Source organism: Nanorana parkeri, unplaced genomic scaffold, assembly GCF_000935625.1.
Source record: "Nanorana parkeri isolate BGI_ZX_2015 unplaced genomic scaffold, ASM93562v1 scaffold512, whole genome shotgun sequence".
In the NCBI taxonomy this organism is placed as follows: Eukaryota; Metazoa; Chordata; class Amphibia; order Anura; family Dicroglossidae; genus Nanorana; species Nanorana parkeri.
Window position 1 is genome coordinate 552353 of NW_017306780.1, and position 22283 is coordinate 574635.

Below are 22283 nucleotides of genomic sequence, written 5' to 3' on the forward strand. Positions count from 1 at the left end.
ATATATACATACATATATAGTGATTAGTATCCAACATTGTTACATCATTACATTTTTTTTTTTGCTTGCAGCATCACAATATTTAAGCAAACAGCAAACACATGCACAAAAAAGGAAACGGTAAAGCTCCATATATGAATACAACTGCTGGAAGCAAGAAGCAAAGGCAACACACAGTGAAGCTATAGACACACAGAGTTGGTTCACATGTGCGCATACAGTGAGATTCAGGTTCCACTCATGCACTTTCCAAAATATTCTGACTAATTGGGAAGTATATATAAACGTACTCTCTACTGACATTGATGCTGTGTATACCATAGGCTCATTATAAAACCTGTTCTGTATATAGTCTTGCTTTAATAAATCCAAATGTAGCATTTTGTGATATCATACGGAGACTACATGGAAGTTTGATGAATAAATCAGCCATAACTGAGTCACACGCAATCCTCTCTCTGCTTCAGGATTTGTATACACTCCTTCTGATGCAACAGAGTTTATGCAATCTGACAGCTTCACTGGAATTACCACCTGCTGTCTGCACTAGGTGACACTACTCATTAAATGTCCGTGACTAGCAACCACTGTAAATCAGGAGGAAAACAACATGTATCTGTTTTTGCATTTATATGTATAAGTATCTATTTTCTACAGTTTACATATAGTAATCATGAAATAGATGCTGTTGTTATTATAATTACACCATGTATGGCTTTTTAATTAATTGTCCAACAAATCAAAAAGGAGAATAATGTGGATCAAGCCGAAAATGCAAAATGCCCAATAAACCTTATGATCAAAAAAGAAGGAAATGTTGTCAGAGTTAATATCTATTGTCTCATAGTTACATTATAATCAGATTTCCCAAAATGTCCCTTCAATCCCAACTCCAGCCAAAAAACAGAAATGGAAATGGATAGAAATTTCTTTAGGCTTTTTTATTTTGTTATGTGTGTCCCTTCCTATCCCAGTAACTCCTGTTTCCCACATATCTTGTCCTGATGTTACAGGGATAAAAAATGAGGGGTCTTTTTCCCAACTGAGATATAGACTGCAGCAAAAACCTAAAAGAGGTCCTAATTCACATCTGCTTTATTCAAAACAAAAAAATGGCATTGAAATAGCAGGACCCAAAAAAATATCTTGCGGAGGTCATAGCCTTGACTGTGTGAATTCTACTAAGGTGAAAAGGAATGACCAGATTTTCCATTAGGCAGATGCTGGCACCAGTGCCTTGAGCCCACAGAATAGGGAGATTTATGTTCACTAGTCAAGAGGTCCTTTGGAAAAATTACTATTTCAACCTTTATCTCAATGCACAGAGCTTTTCCTATAAAAATCTTTGAGAAGCTTGGGGAAAGATGTGTGCCTAGCATGTGATGTTCTTTTTGGAATGAGAAAGGTCACTCCAAATCGATTAGATTTATCTGCTCTAGTGCGCCTGAAGAGGGGTGTGATATAAGTCCACCACCACATCCAATAATTTTGAACAGTAAGTGTAGGATGGCAGTAAAGAGCAGTGCTAAGAGTGGTCACCTAATGTTTTTTTTTTACTGTTAACTACACACTCTCAGATAACCACAAGACTTCTCCATGAAGAAGATAAGAATTTTCAGACTGGCTCCTTCAACAAAAGTTGATTAAAAAATCAACGTCTGGTGAATGGAGGTGTGCTGACGGAGCCATATACCACTCGATATTCTGCCAAGCTTAAGCAGAAGTAGCAGCAGGGACTAGTGGCTAGCTATTGCTTCAGGCCATAATGTGATAATATATCATACACATCTAGCTATTTCCTGGAGGAAAGAAGGACGCTCTGGATAAAGACCTACACTAAAGCCCAAAGGGCTTCACCCACTCCCTGACTGACATTACATGTATTCAAGGTCTTTCCACAGAAGCAAGTTGTCTGAGATTTTCCCTCACTTCTTGTCTAGGTAATGACTGTCAGAGAGAACAGTAAGTGAGAGGAGATCTTACTAAAATGGCATTAGGCCTTTATGCATATAAATGAGCACAGAAACACAGCATCGTTTGCAGAATAACCTCTGCCCATATGTTGTTAGTCCCAGACTCTACATCTTGGAGCATACCTAGAACAGTCACATATGCTACAAACAAAAGACTCTTTAAACCAAGTGCCTGATAAAAAAAAAAACACAGGTACATATAATACAAAAGCCATTTGTTGTAACGGATGGCATTCTCCCTGTGTTATAAAGTTAATAGGTTAAACACAAGGTGATTTTAAACCCATTTGAAAAAAAATTGCAGGGGAGTTTAAACAGATTATTTTTTGTGCTTAAAGATGTGATCTCTTGTTAAAATGTGCAAAGTTTCCTGCCAAGGAACGATCATACCATTTCCTTCTCACTATTTCCATGACACAAAGAATTAACTAAGGCACAGATGTAAAACAGTAGAAAACACTTAGATTTTGTACAGCTATTTCACATGTAGGTCAAAGAGGCATTTAATATCATTGCCTCCATGCAAATGCTATTTTTAAATCCACTGAATAAACAAAACGCTGTGTTCGGCTTTGGCAAGCGCTACTTGCGTCTTCGCAGAATTGCAGGCATATTTATTTATGCAGCTGTGTATCATTTGAATGCACAGACCTGGGAATTATACATTTGTAAATGGTAACTTTGTTGCATCAAATCCTTTAATACAGTTAGTTAGTTACTAACTTTAATACAGTTAGTTAGCACTCCTGTGTACAAAGAATAAACTGGATGTGCGTCTTTGACGGGACTAAGGCAAAGCAATAAAGGAAGGGTGGGGGTAGATTTAAAGTAAAGTCTAATGAAGCAACCGATGAGTGGTATGCCTTTAGGCAAAATCCTAATATTCTTACCTAACAAAAAACAAGCCTTACGAACAGGTGTGTCTGGCTGGATAGCTATATTAAAGCTTCTCTATCGAAGTTTACCTATTGTGACTATCATGGGGAGCCCAGTTCCTGAACCAGAGAGATGACTCTCAGCCTGCTGTGTAAAACGTAGATATAATAAACATCATGTTTAGCAAACATCATACGCCTATGTTTGAAACTGTTCCCATTACATGATACCTCCTGTCATGGAGACAAAACAAAATATCTTTTCTAATGACCTCCAACCTCAATGCATACAAAGTTCTAAAGCAGGGATTGGGAAGGGGGGTGGTAAAGGCTATTTGGTTTCTAATCATGGCTTAAGGACATAGAGTATATGGAAAGTGTAGTGACACAAACAATGGAAGATTTAGCTATATAGCAGCATACTGCACATTGAAGAAAGTAAAAGAAAGTGGCAGACTTTAACATCCATCCATCTACTTGCTGTTGGCAAGCTTTGTGTTAGATGATGCCACTCCCTCAAAGCCTACATTTGTAAAACATTGCAAAAAAATGCATTTATAGGAAGTTTGAAAGAGATCACATGTACAGTATCTGCATCGTACAGAGACAAGCATCATTCATTATTACATGTACCAGAGATTTAGATGTACTCTATTCAACCTAAGTAAACAAACAAAACAGGTTAACATCAGCTATGAAATTAGATTGTGTTCTAAGGGAATATTTATCGATTACAAGCATTTATGTTCACCATAATTTTACTCAGTGCTTTACATACTACTCATTCACATCGTCTTCTTCCCTCAAGGAGCTTAAAGTCTACAGTCCCTATCTCATTTGCACACATACGAGGGCCAATTGTTGAGAAGAGTCAATTCCTCTCCCAGCATGTCTTTGGAGTGTTTGAGGAAACTGGAGTACCCAGAAACCCACACAAGCACAGGAAGAACATGCAAATTCTATGCAGATAGAGTCCTGGCCAAACCTGGATTTCAACTAGGAACCTCAGTGCTGTAAGTGCTAACCACTGAGCCACTGTACTGATATAAAGGATAAAACTAATGATGGGTGCTAAGCAGGTATAGCAATGTAGCTATGGTAGTATGGTTTATGTTATATACACTATATATTACATTCCATACATAGTTTTATTAATTAGATGTGTTCCTTTCACACACAACTCCAAGAGGCCACACCCAGAATCCTTTTGCAAGATGAATGCCATAAAGGATTAAAAGGGATCTTTAATGTGTAAACGATTCACTGCTATAATTTCAGTGTAGCACCAAAGTTTGCAAATAAAGAGGTTTTATCCAGTGATGTGGAGATTACCACAAAATTGCATCCAGGACAGACTAACTACCCGGCTTCCTTCTCTAACTACCTATAACATCAATCAAATTGACAGGCTTGCCCTTGGATTGTTGGTATGCCAGTCAGGGTCTTTCATTTTATTGATTTATTTCCTTTCCATTCAGCAAGAAGAATATCTGAATTCTTCCCATCTTCATGAATGAAAGCATGTAAAGAAGAGATGATGTTTCACGATTCCAGTAAATCCCTATATACAATGCATGATTCTCACCTACCAATTATACTGTAACTGAGACAATTCATACAAAACGTAGTGTTAGTCTACTGAACAGCATTATCATTCCCCTCTACAAAGTGTGTTCTCAAGGACATTAGTGATCCTCCAGCCATGCTCTCTCGCACTGTTTGTTTTGCTGACACGAAGATAGGTACACTAATGAAATTTTCTTGCAGAGGCTGATATCAGTTCAGCAGAGGTCACTGGCTGACAATCAAATATCAAAAGGCAGGAGAGTAAAGATTATCCATTTATACTATACAAATTATTTCCAGTAGGCTATCAGCTTCTTGCCTAACTCTCCAAGCAGGAAGCCTGATATCGTATTAACCAGCAATGCATTGCTAAAATAGGGTTCTTTTGATGTACAGAGAACGGTTTATTTTTCTTCTCTTCTAAGGAAATGAGCAGTTATGATTTAATGGACCCGTTATATATTATAAGATGCACAGAACATTATATCGTTACTCTATGTCAGAACACATTAATTACAGGATCAGAGAGGGATGACTATTTCCCTAATAAGAATAGGAAAGCCTATGACAGTGATATCAGTCAGTCATCCATTGCCTAGGCCTAGACAATTTCTTTCTTCTACTTTATAGTATCTAGGAGTTTTAGTGTAATTACTGGTCTCTTATGCTATTTATGGGAGGTCAGTTAAAGCAAAATAAATCTTTATCAGTGCACAATTAAATATGTCCAAAACATTCCTCAATATTTATATGGGGCATTATTTTAAAATAAAGTAATATTATTTTAAGCAGACCCAAACCCAAAACATTTTCCTAAAATTGCATTTAATGAAGTGTTAAAACCTCTGCCAGGGGTTTATTGCTGTGCGTGTTCCACTGGGAAGATTCCTAGCTCTTTTTTTCCTGGCACCCATTGTAAGAAATCCAAAATTTTTAATTTGTCACAGGAACAGGAGGTGAAGGGAAACTATTAGTAGTCAGTGACAACAGTCTAAGGCAGGGGTAGCCAAACTCCACCCCTTCAGCTGTGGTGGAACTACAAATCCCATGAGGCATTGCAAGATTCCCACAACCACAGACATGACTACTGGAGCAAGATGCATCATGAGATTTCTAGTTTCACCACAGCTGGAGGGCAGGAGTTTGGCTACCCCTAGTCAGTTGAAAAGGGGCTGTCAGCTCCCTTTCAACTGACATTCCTCGATCAGCTGATCGAAGGAGCCGGCTGGAAATTCTCGATTGATCAGAGGCGGCAGCCAGAGAGCTGCCCGCTCTGATCGGGTATTCTGACAGGTGTCGGCATGGCTAAGACATCGTAATAACAGGTGAATACAATTCCATCTGATTCTTCCCATTGTTACTAAAGAGCTAAATGAAACACCATCACACTTGCAGGAAGCAAGCCTGCTATCTATTTGAGATTTACGAACAGATCTTTAGCCTAGCTTCAAAAAGCTAAGACCTGTCAAAATAAGGTGATCAATGAACATCCCTAACAGTCACCAAGCCCTCCCTAATGGGTGTCAATAGCTATGATATGGACTTCAGATTCATCATTTGCTTTGCTCATGAAGGCAGAGGCAGCGTTAGCAAATCCGAACAAATTCATAGTGTCAGGCGCACTGCGGAATGCGTGTGCATACAAAGCCTAAGATTTACTTAGAGTGTTGTTATTTTGTAGTATTTTTCATTAACATGCATGCCGCATTAGATGACTGCTAAATTTTTTAACAGTTGAAACAACAGACATGGATGGTGACCACTTCTGATGGTGTTGACAGTTATAATCAGCTCTTCAGATTTTGATAACTTCTCAAAATGTAAGATTCTGGAAGTCATTACGGATGATTTGATTCATTTTATAGAATAGATGGATTGGCTTTTAAGTAGGAACTGAATATTATTTAGATTTAGGAATAATAATTTGAGCATACCTTTTAAGTAAGCCCAAATGTTTGTCACGTTATATCAGAAAGGGAACACAGTTTCTACTTGAATCCAGATTTGTGTGAGGCTATAAAAGACAAAGATCTACCACTCAGTCATCAGGTTAATTCCCTGCATGTTTGACCAGCTTAGTAAGTCAAAACACAGAAGGATCACAGAAGATGTCACTCAAAGTTGACAAAACAGCACAGTCAAAAACAGGCAGCATACAGATTCACTGAGCTTTCTAGGTGAGCTTTCCATACCTGTGAAAAGAGGGAACGATTACCAGGGTTATTCACAAAAGGGTGAAGAGTTTGGAGACGGCAGGCGAAGTGAGCAATCTAGGACAACAGAACTGAACTGAAAAGTGAGCTGAATTGGCAAATCTTTTTTCTATTTTGGCCTAGATTGTTCACTTCTCCTGCCTTCTCCAAACTCTTCACCCTTTTGTGAATAACCCTGGCAGAGTATTTGTGCTTGTACTCTCCGCCCATCCATCCAATACAATGATGCATCATCTGTCAACACTTGTTGTGTGGCCTATAATAAACTGAAACAATAGAGCTCTTTGGTACCAGAAACAAGTGAAAACACAGTTGATATACAGTATGTTTTTCTATTGTTCTAACTGTTAAAGGATGTGTAGTTTTATGCAGCCAACCACGTAGTTTACATATCTGCAACACCACGGAACCAGGATGATCATGGACTGTAGCTATTTTCTGTTTCAGTTTTACTAGTTATTTGGTCGGCTCTACTGTTTTTGTATCACCTAACTGCTGATTAGGCAGAGGTGATAATGCTGACTCATTGGGGTTGATTTGCTAAAGGCAAATAGGCTGTTCACTTGTTCACTGTGCAAGGGAATTTTCCCCCAGCCTAGTGATGGTGACTTTGCAATGGATATCCAATCACGTGCAAGGAAAATAGAAAACAGTATATTTGCTTGCACATGATGGGATGATGAAACTCAGCAGAGCTTCACCTCATTCACTAAGCCAAGGAAAAATTAAATTGCAAAGTGAACAGCCTATTTGCTTTTAGTAAACCAACCCCATAGTCTTGTGAGAGGACTGAAGCTGGAGAGGGGACACCAGAAGCTGGTGTTGAAGAGAGCAGAACCATGTCATTACATGGCGGCATGGAACCTTTGCAACAGTTAGGATCTGCCCACCACTGTAACGAGAAGAGGGTGAAGAGGACCCATGATGTCACGAACTGGACTAAAGACACAAGGAAAAAGGTATTCAAAAAGAGATATTTATTTTTGTAGCCTAATGAGATTATTCAATGGGGAGGTGGCAAATGGAGGGGTGGGGGGCTGGCATACTTGGAGTTTGAGCTTAAAGTAATACAAATCACCAATTTATCTATTAAGGCATGTAATTTCAACATTCTTCTCTTGAAAGTTAATCCAGAATATGAATAATTTGGCAATGTATGTTAAAAGGTCAAATCATGCAACTAATCTCATTTCTTTCTGCCATCCAAGGTTCTTAACAGGAAGATTAAATCAACATCTCAAACAGAGCAATAACTTGCATAGTAATATCTGTCAATAGCAACATTTCTACAGATCTATACATAAGGAATATGTTTGATTGTGCTTTCCTTTAGATCTCGAGGCATTTTATGGATTATATGTTGGCAGCTACTGCAAATGTACACACAGGGTAAATAAAGCTTGGACAAAAGAGGCCCATTCTTCACAGAGATGTCTATACATGTTCACAATACTTATACCTCATAAGGGTTAGATCTTTTTTCTTCAAGACAATACCCAATTGATCTTTAAATTCCAACACTCATCTAGGATGTCTTTATGCACATACTGCTTCTAAATCCTTACATAAACTCACCTTGATAACTATGTAGAGAAACAGAATTGAGAGGCTTTGATGTTTTGTAAACAGGTGTCTACCTTGTCTGTAATCATTCATTTAATCTTCAGTCTGTGCACTGTCCCTATCCTTTTTCATTTTTGATTTTGTTTAGACAATGGCCATCATTTGTATGCTGCTAAGCACAGACATGAACCGCCTTCAATGCATTCTCACCTAAATGTAGTACAAATGTGTGGATTTTAATGGCTTTGTAATGTTGCTGTTCATTTATATCCAGTAAAATACAAACAAACACACAGAAATGCATAAACACTTCCATTTTGGAAAGTAAAAACAGTGAAGCGCCACGGACTCTCAGTTCTTAATAGGACTTGCTTTTAGGCATACTGCAGGATGCTGCCCCAAAGAAGCCGGGACAGCTGGAAATCTAGGAAATAAGCACAAGAGGGGCGCCTTTCCTGGTGCAGATCACTTTTATTTCAATAAACATAAATAGAAAACCGAATCATACTCACAAACATGAGTGTCACAATGTTCTGATGAAGGGGGCGTGCCCCGGAAACGCGTTAACGTCACCACTATACTGGTATCACCTAGTGGACATCTCACTGCTTGTCAGTCCTCACCTCATGACTTTGTGAGACTCATGTTTGTGAGTATGATTTGGTTTTCTATTTATGTTTATTGAAATAAAAGTGATCTGCACCAGGAAAGGCGCCCCTCTTGTGCTTATTTCCTAGACTTCCATTTTGGGTTTGCAATAAGTAACGTTATGGTTTAAGGATAAATAAACCCTTTGAAGTTTAACCCACGTGCCATCTTAAATGGGCAGCCTATATATGTTTATTATTTTTTTTCTTTTGGGATACTACTAAAAATTATGTTAAACCTGCACTATATACTATCTAATAAGAATCTAAAAAAATAGAAAAGGTATCTCCACTTAAATATTTCAAGATCTGTTGACTCAAACAATGCATGTGGGTGACCTGCTTCTAAAAAGTGTGTGTAGCCAAAACGTAATTTTAATTTTGGATAGAGCAGGGAAGGGAAACCCGTGTTAGGTTATTTTTTTGCTTTGTGTCCTGCTGCAGAGATTTCCTATCACTTGAAATCTACCTAAAGTGAGGGGAATTCCCATCTTTGGCAGTTATCACGGGTACATTGTTCACATTGCTTTCTGTCTTGGTGATAATTCTCAATAAAACAAATAGAAGGGTGAATGTCCCTCCCCAAGAGGGGGCACAGGCATTAATATAAATGTAACAGACATTCTAACCCTCCCTACTCTATCCAAAACTAATACAATTAGTTTTGCTTTTACATACACTTTAACAAGTGTAGATGTTTTTGTCAGGACAATAATTTCCATAAGGCACTCATTGGCCGGTGCCTAAAGAAGTATGATTAAAGCATGGTTGAGACAACACCGAGCCACAAATTGTAAAGTTTGTGATAGCTATTTTGTTGCTCTTTGTTATGTAAATTTTTGGATAAATCCAGCAGGATAATTGTAGTGTGCATGTGATGCTGAGAGAAGTTACTCTTTTTTACTCAGTAAACAGGAAACCATCTCCTCTTTCTCTTGTTTAGTGATCTGTATAGTTGAAGATTAGCCTTTGAACATAAAGCAGTCCACATTCTGTCTACTATAGCACTGTGCAGCAATAGTTTTTACTAAAATAAACACATAACGCAGGGGCAAAGCCATAATCACTGAGGTGTGTGTAGGACAGCATGATGTTTAAATAGAGCTCTGGTCACCACCCTTTAAATTTGTTTAAAACATTTTGTAATCCTGGAATGGGGACTACACCTCACTTGACCTGCAACCGTAATACAAGTATAGCATGGCAATAAGCTAAACAAAAGTCCAAATGTTTATGGTCACAACAAGTCCTCATGTACTTTAAGTATAGCGTGTCAAAATATCCTCGGCGCCTGTTAAAGCCACTCTTCAGTAAATGTAAGTATTAACCCCCTGTCCCAAATCCAACGATGCATCTAAAATTTTCTAACATCATACTAGAATTTTTACAAGTAGCAGTCTGCAAAGATAGCCTCCAGGTATCGAAAACAATCAATTTGACTCCAATAACTATTAGAAAATCAAACATTCTGAAAATGAAAATATACAAACATAATTCTACTAGTCTATGGCCAGCTTAAAGGAGAACTATAAGGTGAGTGCTTTTCACTCACCTCATAGTTCTAGCCGACCTGTGACAATGAGACTGTCACAGGTCGGCTCAGTAGATCGGGATGTATGCTCACCTCTCAATCCTGTCACGGCTCTCTTCCGTGACAGGGGAGGGGCTGGATTCCCCCTTCCCCGCTCCGATCCGCCAGCGATGACTGGCGGAACGGATGGGGGAGGTGGCGGGTACAGCTGGCTCTGCCTCTAGATAAGCAGAGCCTGCTGTCACTCATGCAGCTGGGCGGATCCCGGCACAATTGTCGGCATCCGCTTCAGCTGCGGCGTCTCAGTATACCGCGAGCAGCAGCTCGCGGTATACTGCGGGGTCTCTGTAGCTCGCGGTATACTGAGCCTAGGGTGACGGGAGGACGCTAGTTTGTGTCCTCCCATTACCCTAAGGAGAACTATGGGGAAAAGCCTTAACCCCATAGTTCTCCTTTAAGGTCATTCATTCTCAAAGATGCTCAAAGGTCACAGCAAAGACTCCAAAGTTGGGTTTCAGTCAGCTTCTAACATCTTAGTAACACCTGCTGTGTGTTAACATAAGATTTTAGTGCCTCAGTTGTGAACTTTGAAGATTAATTTCTGTACGATGCATTGGGCCATAGAGATATATGAGGGTTTGCTTTAAAGGGTGTTTACTCCTTTTTCAAAATATGTAAACACTTTAGTGAGCATAGTCTGGGCACAGGTTCACTTTCACTACAACAGAGAAAAATCTGATCTTTGTGTCCCGTCAAACAGTGCTGTGCTGTGTGACGGAGCTGTGTGAATATCAGAACTGAACGGACATAAATACAAATTATTTGGCTCGTAAATCAGCTCTCTTAAATGTATTTTTATGTGTATTTAGTAGTATGCCTTGATATGAAAAGCAATGTGCTGGCAATTCTGCTCTCAAATGCATTTGGTTGAACTATGGTCCAAAGCTCAGCTACAATAGTAGCATATTAGTGTGTATAGATGTCAGGTAAAAAAGAAGAAAGGAATGTTACCTAAAAACAATATTAAACAAAACTATAACAGAAAATACCAGAAGATTGAAGAGCCGGGAAAAAAAGCAGGATGTAACAAACGTAGACAATGTGGCATTAATACAACATCATTTATTTCATCTCCTGTTTCCATAAATGCTTCCTGAGAACTGTTATTTTCCAACATTGGTGTTGCATTTATAGACTTAGAAGGAAGACCAACTTATGGCACTTCATTAAATACAAAGGCCCGACGAAGTCCTGACCACTGATAACTCCTGAAGACAGTCATATAGCAGGAATTGACTCCTTATAGCTGTTCATGAATTACATGGCTATAAACATTCACAGATACAGTGGATCAAATGGAATGGCAGGGCTACTCTTTCCTGCAGTACAGGATTTACAACTTCCAAAAGCTTTCTTTGGTGGTATTCTAGATAAGATGTAAAATACATGTATAATGTACCTGAGCTACATAAGAATTACTCCTAAACAAATAAGAAGAAGCAAAAGCGCTGTGGACTATTCCTGATGATGTGTTTGTTACATGTACAGGATCGCTAGGGGTGCTGCCCCACTTCAGCCGGGGAGACTGTAAAACTGGAAGACAAAAGAGAAAAAAGGGCGCCCAACCTGGTGCAGATAATCCTTTTAATTTAAAATAGACACCATAAACAAAAGTACAAGGGTACTCACAATGGTAGGTCAAACAATAGCGTATATGGATGATTTCAGAGAAACATCATGTTCTGAAGGAGGGGGCGTGACCCCCGGAAACACGTCAACGACGTCACAACTCAGTGGCACACAAACAGATTGCAGTCTTGAAACTGCTGTTTCTCTGAAATTATCCATATACGCTGTTGTTTGACCTACCATTGTGAGTACCCTTGTACTTTTGTTTATGGTGTCTATTTTAAATTAAAAGGATTATCTGCACCAGGTTGGGCGCCCTTTTTTCTCTTTTGTCTATAAGAATTACTCCTATAATAATGTAATGGAAGATTAGGGACATACACTTGAATATTAATTTTATTTACGCCACATAGTAACTTACATGACTATATTGTAAACATTTTAACATTCACATAAATCATGGTACTGCACTTGGGCAGGACCCCTTTGTGTCTTCATCTAGCATTGAAGCAAACACTGCCCTAACATACTGTATGTGAAACCACATATGTAAGACCACTAAAACAATTTGTACGTAGCAAGCACAAATACTCTACCTGAAAGAAAAATAATGTCTACACGACAATGTATTTAATCAGTAATAAAAGGTGGAATTTCCCATCTTGAATGGGGGCGCACCCAAATCTATAGGAACTGTTTGGGAATTATTAAAAGTATAGATAAAAACGAATGCTTAGTTTGATCGCTGCCACCTGCCTAAGTAATTAAAGTTATTCAATTCTTTAAAGGATGCACATAATCAATGTACATGTAAGGATTAGTAATTAGGGTAAATAGTTACATGACACAGAAGGTATACAAAGAATAAAGGGCCTAAAACACATGTTGACACAGCAGCAACATTAAAGATTTCCATATTTTTGCAGCTTTAGAACACATATTGAGTATATTTTTACTTCTAGGCAGGTATTACTCCTGACAGGCTCCAAGGTTGGTATAACAGATGTTCTCAAATAACCTTCAAGAATAAATAAGGGGGCTATTCACAAAGCTGATCCTTCGGCTCTCTTCGGCCGTCGGAGCCCTTTGGTTCAGTGGAACCGAAGAGCCTTTCGCCCAGCAAATGACAGCTGGGTGGAGCCAGCCATGATCTCATGGCCTGCTCTGCCCAGTTATTTATTGGCCAGGATCGCTGTCTACTCACTGCCGTTCGGCCCCTATAAGAACGGGCGAACGGCAGCGAGTGAGCTGCCGGAGTTTCGGCTCAGCTGATCCAGATGTTGGATCGGCTGAGTTGAAGTTCTTATGCACTTTGGGCTCAGCCGAACATGCAGAACATGTTTGGCTGACCGAAGGGCAGCCGATGTATGGCTAAATTCAGCTGATGTATGGCTGAAATCAGCCGTACAAGCCAGAAGTGAATAGGCTCACCACTTCAGCTGTCTACTTCAGCAGTCATCAGTCTACTCTCTCCTCTTGTGAGCAAGATCAAACTGTTGACTGCTGTAAATAAAATCCAAACCAGTTACACTGATATGCTCCTAAAGCGAATAAGGGCCTGTGTCAATGGACTTTGAGTTTATACTGATGGGCAAATGCAGTTTGTTTTAGGTCCATTTGGCCCGTATTTTAGGGGCTAAGTTTGAGACATTTCAGTGTTAATTTAAAGGTGCATTTGACCTGCAGTCCAGCTCCTTTTGAACCTGCATTTGATCTCCTCTTAAGTTGCATCAACCTGCTTCAAGTTTCTTTTGCATTCCTATTGACTTGGAGAAAAAAGCAGATCTACAGTAAGCAAAAGTCTGAAAAAATGCTTTTGCCACTTCTATCTTTGTGAAACAAAAGACAAATAAATTTCAACTTGACAGACACATGTTTGCCTCCATTGGGTTTTGTTCCAAATGCTCAAAGCATACGTTTCCTATAGATAGGTTGATGCTACAGAAACAGATATTGGATTACAGCTGTCTAGTGTCTCCCAGTATCTTTATGATTCATGAATGTTTTGGTTACTATGCAGTCGGGCTACATAAATGGTAACCACATTGTGAACTTCAATCATCTGATCTGTATAGTGTTTTCCGGTATCTTAGGCTAAATGAATGCTTTTTAAAGCACCAAAAGCACATAGAGGCATAGCTTGTCTTGTTTTAGGGACTAATATTATATAGTTGCATATTTTTGTACATAGGCTTAGGACTAATCTTAAATTCATGCTAAGCCATCCTATAGATATACATTCCATAATTTTAAAGCTCCAGCTCAGGGGCAGAAATTGTAAGAGCCTCAATCCACATATATTCAGAAAACGATTTTAGTCTATACTGAGAGTGCTTAGGGTCAAAGCTTTTAGATGTATTTTCAACAGAATCCTTTTACTTTTCTTTACTTTTACTGCTGCTATATCTCACTCATAGATAGACTTTATGACATATTAATACTTTTCCCAATGCTGTTTAGGGATTCATTGTTACACCATTTTAAAATAGCAGAACTTTAGATGTCCATGTCCTTTGGTTAATATGGCGCTAGTGTGGATTACCTTCATGCAAACCCCATCCCCATAATGGCACCATTTCTGTGAAACCTTCAGCAATATGATGCAGTTATGTCAGGATTATCATCCACAGTTCTGTCTATCAAATATTTTCTCTGACGCAGATGCTAGCACATGCTGGAATAGGTGTGTAGATGACTTAAAGTGGGGGGAAAGCACAGTAGTGTGTTGATGCCCTTTCACAATCCAATGAACATGATAGTGAAAGCTGCAAAACCACAATAGTGCATAGTGGTGTCATCATTGTGATTAAGCATTGTTGCAGGGTGGTGTGAACGATGAATGGCGGAACAGAATTTACAAACTATTTTTGATAAGTAAAAAAGTTCACATGTATTTTAGCTTTGTAAGTAGCTCTTATGCTGGATCCTAAGCAGGTTCTAATCTACTATCCAGACAACAAATGCCACTCTCAGCTGGTGGGAATATCTAAACACTGGAGTTTCTGAGAGCCATAAGAAACTAGCATGTAATCCAACTTGCCAATTGACCAAACTAAACATAAAATATCAGTTTGGATAGACCAGGCCTTTACAGCTAATCCAGATTTGGTTCAAACTTTTACTTCTGAAAGTCATGGATCAGAAGTAACATAATGCTCCTTGCAAACCTGTCATTACAATGAGAGACAAAGTCCACTAGAATGTTCTTTAAGTGTCAGTGTCCAAAACTTTTACATACTTTTCACTGAGGGTAAATAAGAACAGACCCAGCTCTCCTAACAATAAAAGGTGAACAATGCTCAATAATTTTCACTATAACCATAGACCTTCTTACTGTCACCAAATATAAAAAACGTATGCGCCACTGCTGATGCCAAATACGAGAAATGTCAGGTACTATATGATATTGATAAGACTTGACAGGAGGTTACTGAGAGGTAGAGCCATTAGTTTACTTAAGCAGTTAACAGTGCTAGAATTTAGAGCAACAGATTTCTGCAACCTGCCGTGAAGACACGTTTGACAGACGCCTACCCCACAAACATTCTCTCTGCATGGTCTCAGCGATCTTCCTAAATTCCTCCAGCTGAACTAACAGAATCAGAACTCTCTCACACAACACCAGAAAAACATGCTGAAGAAATTGTCTAAAACTAAACAAAACAGCAATGATTTTGCAGTGTTTGCGCATAGATAAGACAAGCTGTATAATAACAACAAACACATTGCCAAGTAATTCCCAAACTGATTGCCTCAGCCATGCAGTGTTTTATTTGGGGTTACATTGCTAAGGGAAATATTGCTTCTTGATTTCCATTAAAATCCTCAGCAGCAAGTGGAAAAGAACATTTGAGGCACAATAGAGAAGTGGAAATTGAACATTAATTGTACCAAAGGCCGGAAAGCACAGCTGTAAGCAGTTGGAAGCTACACAATACTTGATCAATACAGTCACCAAGAAAACCATTTGTAGCTGAACTAAAAGCGTACTGATGGTCTCACAGCTCTGTTGGGGCCTGCTGGCAGCTAATGTGGCATTTCTACAATGCTATAAAGTCTGAATTGATAAGTGCTTTAAAGAATAACTGCAATACCCCCTGAGAAAAATCTAACCACAGACCCAACAAAAACTTTGCTGGAGGCACATAATTTAGGGCTACCCACAGACATGACACTTTTTGGAAGTTTAGAAGAAAGTTCAACAAAACAATGGCTGCAGTCTTCTAGATGAAAAACAAGTTCTAAAGACTGATAAGAATATTAGATATTAGCTGAAATGATGTTCCAATTTCTTGGAACATTATGTTCTGCAAATGATCAAATCTGAGAAGCATTATCAATGGAAACAATCATTTAGTTTACAAGGAAGTTATCTCATCAGGCCATCGCAACATAATCGCTTCATTTTCATACAATCATTTCATTTTGTACGGCTAGCCAAAGTCTGCCCCAATCACTATCTCTCAGCATAATGTATTACATTACAGTACATCAGGAGAACACATTACTGTACATGAAGATTAAAATATATGTAATCTCAATAAGTAAAAACTAATATTAGCTTTATCATAATAATGCAATTTCTGCAAGTTTTTCCAGCATATTAAAATTCACAGCTTTCCTTAATAGTCTCCCAAATGGGCTCCTGCATTATACATCTGCCATGAGGGCCTCTGATGGAGACTACGAGTGTTTTAACATACATTATGCAGGCACTGTTGTAACCAAAAGGAAATTCACCCTGAGAAATGCCAAGCAGTGGCGTAGCGTGGGTTGTCAGCCCCACCTGGGGCAAGGCAAGTATTGCGCCCCCTTAACCCACATTATGTGTGTGTGTCTGTGTGTGTGTAAGTGAGTGTGTGTTTGTTTAACAATTTTTTATGATATTTTTTCTTATTTTTCTTTCTTTTTTTTTACTTTACTGTCGGGGGGCTTCGGAAAAATATTAGGGGTCTAAACAGAACCCTGAGACCCTCCCTGTCTCCTCCCTTTCTCCTTCACACTAGCTTGGGGACCAGGTTGGGGCGGGGCTTCCACCAGCGGGGGCAGGTCTTCAGCCGGCAGGGTGGGACATGCTGGGGGCGTCGCTCGCTCACTTCTTGATCATCTCCCTGCAGAGAGCGGTGACTGTCAGTCACAGCTCACAGCAGGGATTCCCCCCGCTCCAATCCTCCAGCGCTGAATGGAGGAATGGACGGGGGAGGGGGTGGGTATAGGTGGCTCTGCCTATCTAGATAGGCAGAGCCAGCTGTCACTCACACAGCTGGGTGGATCTCGACAGTATTGTTGGGATCCATCCCGGCTGCGGTGGTCTCAGTATACCGCGAGCTGCAGCTCGCGATATACTAAGCTTTGGGTCATGGGAGGACGCTAGTTTATGTCCTCCCGTGACCCTAAAGGGAACTATGGGGAAAACACTTACCTCATAGTTCTCTTTTAAGTGCACTACAGAACTTTAATTACCAGCGCAGTAATGGGACTGTAAAATCTATGAAAAGACATGGCGTTAAATAACTAAAGGAAAACTTAGAAAGCTTGATGAAGCAATTTTAAATGGGTGGAATAAGGGGTGCTGACTTCAGACTGGAAGCCATGGGTTAGCAAACATTTGTATCAAAATGATAGCTGTCCAAGGCTGAACCTCTACCTACTACCTTACAAGGCTAATAGAGTGCTGGATGGATTCCTAGAAAAGGACATTTATAGTCATAAGTAGCTATTCTCTAACTCCGTGTGTGCTTTAAATTCAATAAAATATTATGGTGTAAATTGAATGTCAAAAAGCAGCTTTCATACATATTTACGACTACAATGATCAAGGTACAATAAAAATTAATGAGAAATAACTTTGTTTTATAGAGGGCTACAAATAAGATATTTGTATTTAGTTAATATAGTTGTATAATAATTGGGTTACTAAAGAGCTTAATTTTTAATTTAGCAGGAGCTTTTAATGTGAAGAATCTCAGTGTCTCTAATGACCTGTGGAGATGAGAAACTTTCTGGAGTGTGTATTGGGAGGGGGAAGGTTAAGGTGATTAACTGGTGCTAACAAGTTTAGGATGTGGAAGAGCTATTTTCTTGGACGTCCATCAAAGGACGGATAGAATGTTCCTGGGGGATGGGGAGGAAGAGGAAAGGCAGCTACGTATTTAACAGATGATCTTTCTTTCTGTACCCACTCTTCTCTCAGCCTTGTTGTGCCTGCTTCTGTCCTTCCTAACCCTGCGCATCACACCCAGACACAAGACGTAAAAACCTAGAGTCAAGAATACAGGCTGGCAGTTGATTTGAAAAGTGATCGCATGTAGAGAGAGTTCATTACCCTTCCTGTTGATCTCTCCTCTGAGGACACTCAGCATAATTAAACCAGTGCATTTTTCATCCCCCTTGACACCTAAGTCAATCTGATCTAGTTCTTCATACTACTGTAACAGAAGCACATGCTGAATCAGAATAAAACAATATGCACTTCGTTGAAGATGTGTGTGGCAAATAAAATGAATCTTCTTCCCCAAAATAATATATACAAATAGCTAAATGTGTCTTGTGACCACAATCGTGTGATTGGGACGCATTACATCCTTGCAGCACTAACTTTCAAGGCTCATTTCCCACTGTTAATACTATGTGCATGGTGTTGGGCTGCAGCTTTCCTCCCCACACCAAAAAACAACCAATTACACTAAAGCCCAAATGAACTCACAGTTTAAGCCCTGGTTCACACCTAGGCATTTTTGAGCAGTATGAAAAGCGCTTTTAAATGCCCAACACAAGAAATCCCATGATTTTTAATGGCCCCGTTCATACCTGAGCAGCAAAACGCCAGCAGGAAAACGTCAAATGCAGAAAAACGTACATGAGCTTCTTTTGGCGGTTTCAAGCTCATTTTTCCCCCATATACTTAAATGGAAACACCAGGAAAAATGCAGTAGGCGCATGTTGGACATTTTTGTGGGCGTTTTTGCACACTTGTCCATTGACCGCAATTTTCCTTAAGCTGGCAGTCAAAAGGCTTATCTGCTTGTGCGCGCGTTTTCACCCACGTACGAATGTGCCAAACGTGCAAATAACCGCATGCTGAACCCGCGCATACAAAAGCGCAACACAAGACTTCAGTGTAAAAGCCAGGAAATGCGCGGCAGAAGCATGTTGCACATTTTCGTGCGCGTACGGCCATTGACTGCAATGTTTCTTAAGCTGCCAGTCAATCTTCATGTGCGTACGTTTTCACATGCGTAAAAATTTGCCAAACGTGCAACTAACTGCACGCTGAACCCGCCCATACAAACGCACAAAAACTATGCCGCCTAGGTGTGAACCAGGCCTGAATCAGCTCAATATATTCCAGGTGCATCAAAACAAAAGGTGTTCAAAGTCTTGCCTTACAGATTGTTGGCTTTAGAAAGCAGTCACAGTCTAAATTGAAAATCTGTCCTCTGCCAGCAAGCTACAGAGAAGCATTTTGTTGTTTGTGTGGAAGCAATGGTATCTTTGCAGAGGTCTGACATCCCTCTACCACTGAGTCAAACCTGTTGATCTGCAGATAGCAAAGCTCATGGATCCCACTGATTGGAGAGTTCTAATTCAGCAGGGAGTGTGGAAGACCTCTACATGGAAACCATTACTTCCACATAGAGCGTAGGAGCATGTTGTAGGGGGCAGGCTCTTCTATTCAAGCTGTGGCTGCTTTCTACAGAAAATAACCTGTAATACTCTGAACACTGTTTATTTCAGACTAAACAATGTTTAGTCTGTCTTTAAGGGCCGTACCATAAAGTCTGCGTTCCAGAGCGTTCGGCCTCTGGAGCGCAAGCTGGACGGCTACCTGCGTTCAGGGTTGGGAGGGGGCGTGGTGGTGCATTGAAGTCAATAACACCGCAGCCCTGCCCCTGCCTGCAGTGAGCTCACCTGCACCCGGAATGCAGGCACATTAGTGCCTGCATTCCGGTCCAGTGCAATCTGCAAAAATGCTGCACTATTTTTACAGATTGTACTGGACCGGAACGCAGACACTAATGTGCCACACGTTCGGATGCGGGCAATCACACTGCAGTCGGGGGGCGTGGCTGCGGTTAGAAGTGATATTTGCTTGTTGTTACTACACTGCTGCTCATGTTATTCTAAAGCCCATGACACAATACACGCGAAGGAGAGCGGAGTGGTGGCAACTGGACCTTCGCTTGCAGTGTGTCTTGTATAAACCCACACAGGATGCAAAGTCCATTTAGTTGTTACGTGGGAGCCAATTGGCTGAAGATGCAGTATTTCAACTGGCCCTGATCAGCTCACACACTGCGTGCGAATGTCCACACCTCACAGCTTTGCTTTCCTCTGCACAGCTTTGCATGCAGTGTGTCACGGGCTTAACAGTTTCCTGTAGCGGAAGCTGTAGCTGAGGACCTGCAGGACAAAGTTATATGTACTTCTGTTTTATTAATTCTGTGCTTTCCCCACCTCTCCTACTGCATCTTGATAATTCCTGATACAAGCCATCAGATCACTAGTCATCAGGGGCCAGCTTTGACATGAGGAAGCAAAGTCCTGCTCCTCTACCAAGATAGTCACCCCTACACAAAACCATAATAAGTCAACAATTTAACTAAAATGTATGGGCTTTTTTACAGAAGGTAATAAAAGATCTCGAAAAGAATTTAAAACCACATATGAATGCCCAAAATTTAACAGAATTACAATGGAAAGCACTGCAAGGCCTTCGGAAAAATACTGAGATTTAAATAAAATCCTATGAACAAAATGCACTATAAAGAAATGTGTTTACAGATATTGAGTAACGACCATTGGTACAAATCGATTACAAAAGAAAAAACAAAGGAATATGAGTATCTATATATATATTCTGATATATAATAGCATCTGCATAATATATTCAGCCTATATGAGATCGATTATTTCAAATGGTACACTTAATTTTTTGAATAGTGAATTTCCACGCACACCAACATTTTATGCCCTGCCAAAAATGTACAAAGATGCAACAAACCTGCAAGGGAGACCAATAATCTCAGGGATTGACTGTAACACAGAAAGAACTAGCAAATTAGTAGATGATTTTCTGAGACCGCATGCATTGGCCCTACCATCTTATATACAAGTTACGATACATCTCTTAAAGCCACTTGACAATATGTTGATTCCTGAGAAGGCATTATTTGTCATTATTGACACTGAGGCCGTATATAGCTCAATCCCTCACAATTTATGTATTGAAATTGTTAGACAATTTCTATTTCAGCGTCCACAATTCTTTTGAAGTGCAATCTGCAAAAATGCTGCACTATTTTTACAGATTGTACTGGACCGGAACGCAGACACTAATGTGCCACACGTTCGGATGCGGGCAATCACACTGCAGTCGGGGGGCGTGGCTGCGGTTAGAAGTGATATTTGCTTGTTGTTACTACACTGCTGCTCATGTTATTCTAAAGCCCATGACACAATACACGCGAAGGAGAGCGGAGTGGTGGCAACTGGACCTTCGCTTGCAGTGTGTCTTGTATAAACCCACACAGGATGCAAAGTCCATTTAGTTGTTACGTGGGAGCCAATTGGCTGAAGATGCAGTATTTCAACTGGCCCTGATCAGCTCACACACTGCGTGCGAATGTCCACACCTCACAGCTTTGCTTTCCTCTGCACAGCTTTGCATGCAGTGTGTCACGGGCTTAACAGTTTCCTGTAGCGGAAGCTGTAGCTGAGGACCTGCAGGACAAAGTTATATGTACTTCTGTTTTATTAATTCTGTGCTTTCCCCACCTCTCCTACTGCATCTTGATAATTCCTGATACAAGCCATCAGATCACTAGTCATCAGGGGCCAGCTTTGACATGAGGAAGCAAAGTCCTGCTCCTCTACCAAGATAGTCACCCCTACACAAAACCATAATAAGTCAACAATTTAACTAAAATGTATGGGCTTTTTTACAGAAGGTAATAAAAGATCTCGAAAAGAATTTAAAACCACATATGAATGCCCAAAATTTAACAGAATTACAATGGAAAGCACTGCAAGGCCTTCGGAAAAATACTGAGATTTAAATAAAATCCTATGAACAAAATGCACTATAAAGAAATGTGTTTACAGATATTGAGTAACGACCATTGGTACAAATCGATTACAAAAGAAAAAACAAAGGAATATGAGTATCTATATATATATTCTGATATATAATAGCATCTGCATAATATATTCAGCCTATATGAGATCGATTATTTCAAATGGTACACTTAATTTTTTGAATAGTGAATTTCCACGCACACCAACAT

The 22283-nt window shown here is 39.8% G+C and overlaps 1 protein-coding gene across 1 annotated transcript in view; it reads right to left on the bottom strand.

The window, feature by feature from the left end:
- COL13A1 (collagen type XIII alpha 1 chain) overlaps positions 1–22283 on the bottom strand; it is a 232837-nt gene that overhangs the window by 159978 nt on the left and 50576 nt on the right. The window lies entirely within an intron of this gene.